The following is a 6,000-nucleotide window of genomic DNA, read 5'->3' on the forward strand; positions in this document are numbered from 1 at the left end:
TTTAATTCCATGGATTTCCTTTTAATTTCATTTATTTCTTTTTAGTTTCACCGATTTCTTTTTCATTCTACAGATTTCCTTTCAATTCCATGGATTTCTTTTGGATTTCTTTTTAATTCCATAGATTTCCTTTCATTCCATGTATTTTTTAAAATTTTATTTCATGGATTTCTTGTTAATTTCATCAATTTCATTTCATTCCATCCCTGGAAATCCCTGGAGCTGTGGCCACTGGGGGGAGTAGAAGGCAAAGAGAGTCCAGAGGAGTTGAACAGGGAGCTCAATTTTCCAATAACTCCCAGGAACAGGTGAATCCTCCTGCATCCCTGGGAAAAAACAGGTCACTAATTGCCTCTGGCTCAGTAAATCCCAGGATTTTGGCCCAGGGCATGGAGCTTTTCCCGCGCTTTTCCTGGGAATTCTCTGGATCTGCTCATCCCTGGAAAAAACCAGTTCGTTAATTGTGGCTGCCAGGCCGGGCTTTAATGAGCCGAGCCCAAGCTCTGCTATCTTATCTGGGCCTGATAAGCACCAAACGTTCCCGGGCGTTGCCAGAAATCCAATAAAAAATATTCAATTTTATGGGTCCTGATGAAAAGCTGCGCTCTGCTGGGGCTGTTTGCTCGGCCAGGACAAATCCAGCTCCAAAAAAATTCCTGGCAGTAGAAAAAAGTTTCCCCAAGGCTTAGAAAAACCTTTAAAAATATCTTTCATTTATCACAAAACTCTGAGTAAATGTTAAGAGCAGTGATAATTTGTATTTTGAGAGAATAGTTCCCTTTTTCTCGGAATATCCTGATTATTATTTCTGTTATTATTAAACTTTTTATTACTCCATTATTAATATTCCATTTTTCTCTGAAATATCCTATTATTATTAAATTTTATTTATTATCCCATTATTATTATTATTACATTTTATTTATTTTTATTCCTTATTTATTAGTAGTATTCTTCCCTTTTTCTCCGGAATATCCTGATGATGGTGATGATGATGATTATTATTATTATTACTACTATTATTATTGAATTTTATTTATTATTAATCCTTATTTATCATTATTATTCTTCCCTTTTTTTCTGGAATAGCCTTACTTATTCTGTACTTCCAGTTCACTATTGAGGATGGACACTTCCAATTTGGTGAATTCCACATTCACCATGGCGAGTATGTAAAATAAAAATAACAAAAACAGTAAAACTGACAGGAAAACAAGGAATTTTTGCTGCTTCCTCACCATGTCCAAGGCTTTCTTCCAGCTGTTTTGCCTGCTCCAACGACCCAGAGGCAATTAAAAAAGTTGGGTTTAATGAAGCTTTAATTGTGCAGGTGCTCAGCAGCTCCCAGGGTGGAAAAGGGCAGGTGCTGAGAGGAAAAAAAAAAGGGGCTAAATTTGACTTTAACAAGGACAAACACCATAAAAACACCGGGATATTTGTGGTGGGGCTCAGCTGGCACTGCCAGCAAAAAAAAAAAAAAAGGAGTTTTCTACTGGGATTTGGGTAGAAATAAACAAAATTAATCAATTTCTTATCTGGGAGAGAGCGTGAGGGTAAAAAACGGGGATGGGGCACAAATTCTTCAAGTTTTGGATGGGATATTTTAATTTTTGGGGGGATTTGCTGAGAGTTCCTCACCCCGGAGGAAAACATCCCTTAGAAATCCAATTTTTTCATGGAATTCCTCACAGAATCCTGGAAAATCCCCACAAAAATCACCCAGTTCCATTTTCCTGCTGTGCTTTGTTCCAGGTCCTTCCTCAATTTCCTGTTGCCATGCGGGAAAATACTGGAAAAATTCCTTTTACACTGAGTTATTTCCACCTCTGTTGGTTTAAAAGTTGTTTTTTTGAGGTGTCTGGGTACAGTTTTGGGCCAATCCAAATTTTTTGACTTCTTTTTGACTTCCTCAGGGAGCTGAGGGGATTTGGGCCTTTTTCCTTGGCCTGTAATTTTTAAAATTTCCTTTGTGCTTTAAAGTGAATTCTCCCAGTTTGTGAGGGGACTGTGCCTGAATTTCAAACCTCAAAGAGGTAAAAAGTACAAAAATAACAATAAATTCGTGTTTTTACCAATTTCAGTGATCATAATTGTTTGATTAGTTTCCTTTCAGCACTTCTGAGGTGATTTGGCTTTTTTCCTTTGTGTTTTAAGGTGAATTCTCCCAGTTTATGTGGGGAATGTGCCTGAATTTCAACCCTCAAAGAGATAAAAATAGTGGAAATAGCAATAAATTGTAGTTTTAACAATTTCAGTGATCAGAATTGTTGATTAGTTTCATTTCAGCACCTCTGAGGCGATTTTGGTCCTTTTTCTTGGCCTTAAGTTTTTAGAACTTCCTTTTTGTTTTAAGGTGAGTTATCCCAGTTTGTGAGGGGAATATGTCTGAATTTCAACCCTCAGAGAGCTAAAAATAACAGTAAGTTGTTGTTTTTACCAATTTAAATTATCACATTTATTAATGAGCTTTGTCTCAGCCCTTCTGAGGAGATTTGGGTGTTTTCCTTGGCCTGATTTTTTTCTATTTCCTTTGTGTTTTAAGGTGATTTCTCCCAGTTTGTGAGGGGAACGTGTCTGAATTTCAACCCTCAAAAAGTAAAAAGAATAAAAATAACAATAAATCGGTGTTTTTACCAATTTCAGTATCACAACTGTGAATTACTTTTGCTTCAGCACCTCTGAGGAGATTGCGCTGCTTCAGCCACAGGCCAGGAAAATGATTTATATTTTAAAACAAAGCAGAAAACAAACGGAGCTCAGAGGATTAAAGTGCCTGAAGATCCTCTCTCCCAGCTCTGTTATCTCCTCATTTTTCAAGGAAAATTGTTCCAATCCTTTCCCCTCATCCCTTCCACCCCTGGAAGCTGGGAAACGATGGGAAAAAAAGGAGAACTTCCCCCATTTCCCCGCTCAATAAAAAATCCTCTCCCATGAAATAAATAACAAACCCAACCAAGCAGAGCCTTGGAGCATTTTCCTTGCTGGGAGCCGAAGTTAAAAATTATTCAAAGTAAAAATTCCTGGCCTGTGAAGCAGAGGCTCCGACTGTACCAGGCAAAGATTTCCACCAGCGTTCCCTGGAGATAACAGAGCAGGAAGAAATCCCAAATTCCATCGGCAGCTCCCATTCCCACCTCGTTTTCCCTCCTTTTTTCCCTTTTGGGATCAGGATTTGGCCTCTTCTCCTGGGTTTTGTTGGAGTTTCAAGGACAAAGAAATCTGGGCGCCACAAGTAAGTGTTGGACTTTATCCTCTCCTAAGGAAGGATAGTTTTTTTTTTCCTGAGGGATTCTTGGATCGGGATTTTTTTTTTTTTTTTTAGGGCATTCAGGAGCAAAATGGGTGAAAAATCCTGGATTTTGAGGTGCTTGGGGTGAATTGTAACAGGGAAACTTCTTGAGGGACAAAATGGTTAAAAGATGTATTTCCCAGTTTTCTGGTGATTCCTGGAAATTCCCAGCCATGGATGCAGCTGTTTGAGAGGAAATTCCCATTGGAAAATATAAGGATATATAATTTATTTCCCAATTTTATGGAATCCCGGGGATGTGTTGTGGTTGGCATTGTCTGGGATCACATCTTGGGTGGTTTGTAGGGAACTTGGAATGTTGGAATATTGCTGGATTTTAGTACTCTGAGGGATCCCAGAGCAGGTGGAAAATCAGGGATTTCCACCTTGGTGGGAACCTGGAACAATCCCAAACCCCTGCTCTTCCTGTAGAGCCAAAAAAAAAGTGGGAATCTTTCTTAAAATGTGGCTGGAGAGAGGGAATTTTATTGAAATCTTGGATTTTGGGGATTTGCTGAAAGGGCTGAAAGCCCAGGGATGAAAAATAATAATAATTATTATTGTAAGGTCTGGCACCATTGAATATCCCTAAATTCATCCGAAGGTTCCTAAAATTATCCAGAGGTTCCTTAAAATCCTCCTGAGGTTCCTAAAGCAATCCAGAGGTCCCTAAAATCATCCAAAGATTCCTAAAATCCTATAAAAATCCTTAAAATAATTTTAAAAATCCTTAAAGTCATCTAAAAATCTCTACAATCCTCCAAAAATCACTAAAATCCTCCAAAGATCCCTAAAATACTTTTTAAAAATCCCTGAAATCATCCAGATATTCCCTAAAATTCCTCAAATCATCCAGAGGCTCCCTTAAATCCTCCAAAAATTCTTAAAATCCAAAAAAAGTCCCTCAGGTAATCCAGAGGTTCCCTCAAATCCTTTCAAAAATCCCTCAGATCCCCCCGGACCCCTGAATTCACAGCCGGGGTGCAGCCCCAAGGCTGTCCCGGTTATTCCCCACGCCAGCCGGGTTTCTTTGGGCTCTGCAGGATAAATAAAGATAAAACCCTGCAGGTTTCAAGGCTCTTTGGGGTTTTTTCCCCTCAGCCCAAGCCCAAGCGCCGGGGCCGCTCCCGGAGCTCCTGAGGGAGCCGGAAAAGGCCGCGGGCTCCGGATCCGGGCCCGGTTTCCATGGGATCCCTGAGGGGAAGGGGAAGCCCGCGCTTTTGTCGCTTTCCTGCTGTTTCAGGGGGAAAAGGGAAAAAAAATCCGGATTTTTCTCTGGTTTTCTGCACTGTTTCAGACGGAAAAGTCCATATTTTCTGCTCTTTTTCAAGAGGAAAAGAGAGAAAAAAAAAAAATCCATGTTTTTCTCAGTTTTTCCGCTCTCTTTCAGGGAGGAAAATCCGGACTTTTCTCTGTTTTTCTGCTCTGTTGTAGGGGGGAAAATCCAGATTTTTCTCAATTTTCTACTCTGTTTCAGGGGGGAAAGAGCCAAAAAAAAAAAAAAAATCCGCATTTTTCTCTGGTTTTCCGGTCTCTTTCAGAGGAAAAAAAGGGGGGGGGGGGGGGGGAAATCCGTTTTTTTTCTATTTTTCTGCTTGCTTCCAGGGGGAAAATCCAAGTTTTTCTCTATTTTTCTGCCCTGTTTTAGGGGGAGAAGAGCAAAAAAATCCAGATTTTTCTCTGGTTTTCTGCTCTATTTCATGGGGAAAAGAAAAAAAAATCCGTATTTTTCTGCTCTTTTTCAGAGGAAAAAAAAAAATCCAGATTTTTCTCTATTTTTCTGCACTGTTTCCACCCCACATTCCTGACGTTCCTTTGGGAGCCTGATCCTATAAAAACCCGGCTCCCACCTCCAGCACTTCCATGGAGCTGCTGAAAACCCAGAATTTTGTCATCATTTATTAATTCCAGCCCCTGAAAATTTGGATTATTTAATGCTCTGAACACGTCCTGAGGGGGTTTTTTGGGATAAAACAAAGATGTGCCCTCGTTATTCCCCAAATTCTCCTTTCCCAGGGATATTTGGGATATGAAACACAAAGGGTTGGGGTTTTTTGTTGGTTTTTTTTTTTCCTTTGTTTGAACTCAGTGACTCAAACTTGGGGCAAATCCAAGGCAAATAAAAGGTGCAGGCACGGAGTTAACTCCTGAATTTCTGGAATTTCGGGATGGGGAAGGAGCCAAAAATCCCTCCCAGTTTTTGGGACCTGGCCTTTTCCCCTTTTTTTGGGGTTGGGTCCCTGTCCAGGCTGATGGGAGCTGAAAATCCCCAATTTTTTTCTTTTAAATGCTGCTGGGGTTAGGCAGCACCTGCTTCCCAGGCTTTTCTGGGAGGGCTTTTTTGGGATGGGGCTGGAGGGTTGGGGGGTTTTGGGATCCATCTCAAAGCCTTGTGCCAGGTCAGGAGTTGTGGGGTGAGAATTCCTGATCATTCCTGGCAATTCCTGATTCTTCTTGGAAATTCCTGCCACAGGAATTTAAAAGGATGGAAGAGAAAATTTGGGAGTGGTTTTGAGGCCTGGGGTGAGAATTTCTGGTAATTCCTGATCATTCCAAATCCTTCCTGGAAATTCTTGGCACAGGATAGAGTTTGAAAGGATGGAAGAAGAAATAATTCCCAAACCCCACCCTAATTCCATTATTTGAAATTTAATAATGAATTTCATCTGCCTTAAAACTCCCAGTGCAGAGAAATTCCATTTTATTTCCAC

This window comes from Melospiza georgiana, chromosome 22 (assembly GCF_028018845.1).
Source record: "Melospiza georgiana isolate bMelGeo1 chromosome 22, bMelGeo1.pri, whole genome shotgun sequence".
NCBI lineage: Eukaryota > Metazoa > Chordata > Aves > Passeriformes > Passerellidae > Melospiza > Melospiza georgiana.